Here is a 2,614-nt window from a genome sequence, read left to right as displayed (position 1 = left end):
AAAGTGAGACCAATAATTGTGCATAAATAGCCCCCATACTTGTGCATCTGATGTGGCATGACATGATTGATTTTTCTTTTTAAAAAAAAAAAAGTTAAATAGACAATTGCTATCACAACAATAGAAAGAAAGATGTAACTATTCTAACTCCAAAATGACATGTTAAACACCAAGATTCGTACTGTACTCAGCCTAAAAACTAGACACGGCTATTCTGGCACGGGGTCCTCTGCCCTACTTAGATTGTAGTTTTATAAACTTATTTACATTTAACAAATAATTTTTTTTCCCAAAGCAAAAAGAAAAAGGACCACTTTGCATCGTGCGAACATTAAAAAACTCAAAGAAATCTGCCGTAGAGATATGTTACAACTTACAGTAGGAAACTTCCACCCATCTTCATCATTCAGAGTTTGTTTTCAACTTTCCTCTCTATCTCGATTTCTTTTGTACTTTTTTCCCTACTTTCATTTTTTCTACTGACAACATTCAGACTTTCCAGGCACCTTCCTTATTGCTATCACGCATTCCTCGTTTTGTCCTTCTTTCCTCTCGAATCTCGATTGCTTTTACTTTTCAACGACTGCAATTTCTTACCATATACGCTACATTTCTCTATAAATACATGGGAGTTGTAGGAAAAGAGAATGCAAAAGTAAGGGATAAAGCATTGCTGGAGCGTTTGCTTATTCCAAATTCTGCGCATTAGTATGATTAATGGCAGCAAAAATGAAGCAGACGATGAAAATAGGATTCACAAGAACAAACAAGAAAGGTAAATAAAAGAAATAGAAACACAAGTCATTTATAGGGTTAAGATTTTTCATATCCACCTAAACATATAGGGTTAAGATCTATGACAGAAGACTGCACTGAATGTTTGTTTCCTATAGTTTTGCTTTTTTTTTTCAGGTTTCAGCTTGTATGGCCCTCATACTGACCGAGATAATCAGTTATTTATCTCTATTTTCTTTTTCAAAACTATAAATTGCAAAAGATTTTTGGGTTACGCTTTATGCAAAATTTCTCTGTTTGCTGCTGTTCTACATACTCTGCTCTCTATTTAAAACATTTTTGAAATACATTGTTTTGTTGTTATTTTATGTATTTTGCTTTCTATTTTAATTCTAAATATGAATCATGTAGTATGATCTAAAATATTAATGACATATTTCAAAAATCTTTTAATAAAATTATAGAAACTGCAGGACTTTAATTACAGTTGTGACAAGAATAAAGTTAATTAGATTTTATGGAAAGAAAATTAATGGGTTTACTTGATGACATAATTTTGATACATCTTAAAAGAAACCATTTATTTTACATTAATCTATGAATACATGGGAGTTGTAGGAAAAGAGAATGCAAGTAAGGGATAAAGGCATTGTGAGATCTTCTTTGCTTATTCCACTGGTGTCATCTCAAATCCTGCGCAATATTATGGTACCTGTTAATTTGGGTCCGTGGCAGAATCATGGCAGCAACAGTAAAGAAGACGATCAAAGGATTTACAAGAGCGAATGGGAACGGTAAAGGAAAGAAAAGGAAAAATGTAATTAAACTTTATGAAGTAAGAATGGGAATGGCAGCAATATTATTAATTTTTTTATTTTGAACAGGAAAATGTAATTTTTCTTTATGAAGTAACAATGCATCTCATCATTTAAGGGGTTGAGCTTATCTGGTTAAAACGCTGGGTTCTCATTGTGGAGACCCAAGTTCAATTTCCAATAGGGACATCTGAAGTGGAATTCCAAGCTGTGACTTTTCACCTTCCATAATATGGGGAAGGTATAGTGTCCCCACTAATTAAAAGAAGCCTTGTATTAAAAAGAATGATATATCTTAAAATACTACATTGAAAAGTTTAAACTAGACAATTGTATACTTAAAAAAGTATCATTACATTTATTATTCAAACACGAATAAACATGAAACATCACACTTAAAATTTCAGATGTAAGATATGTGTTGGAAGAATTTAATTTATTTTTTAAATTACAATATGAATATATACAAAAGAACAAATCTTTGGATCTAGCTTATAAACAAGTTATGTTACTGATTTTTTAGTAAGTCATTTGATCCTTTCACTTACCTTCATAAGTTATATTATAATTATATAGAAGTGAGTAAAATATGATCAATTAAGTAATGATTTATAAATAAATAAATGGATGAAGAAATAATATAGTTTTGTAATCTCAAAAAAGATTGTAATAATTATCATTAGTTATTAAAACAAAAGAAATATAAAAATAATAAAAATATTCCAATAATTTCGTAAGATTGAAATTTGGGAAAGAAAAGAAGAGAATCGCATATTATCTCTCTTTATTTAAAATTTATAAAATATCAACTAAAGATTGAAAATGACAAACCATGAGAGTTAGTAGGAATTTAATGAATTAATTAATGAGATAGTATCCAATTAAATATAATAAATGATTACATTGTCACTAAAAAAATCTCATTTAACTACATGGGAATATGTGTTTTGCATGATGATGCTGAATTGGATTGTGAGCAATTAGAATAAAATTTCAATTATCATTAAGAAGAATGGTAACCTCACCATAATAAATATCAAACTCTTTGATTATTTGATGAATAA

At 29.4% G+C, this 2,614-nt stretch overlaps 1 long non-coding RNA gene across 1 annotated transcript; it reads left to right on the top strand.

Annotated features, from left to right (window-relative positions):
- The first annotated feature begins 660 nt into the window (after positions 1-660).
- Positions 661-1,771, top strand: LOC131059767 (uncharacterized). The gene is made up of 2 exons (XR_009110241.2): positions 661-775; positions 1,354-1,771. It is a non-coding gene; the product is annotated as an uncharacterized LOC131059767 (long non-coding RNA).
- Positions 1,772-2,614: the final 843 nt, after the last annotated feature.

Source organism: Cryptomeria japonica, chromosome 3, assembly GCF_030272615.1.
Source record: "Cryptomeria japonica chromosome 3, Sugi_1.0, whole genome shotgun sequence".
Classification (NCBI taxonomy): Eukaryota; Viridiplantae; Streptophyta; class Pinopsida; order Cupressales; family Cupressaceae; genus Cryptomeria; species Cryptomeria japonica.
This window is presented reverse-complemented; position numbering and strand designations above follow the sequence as displayed.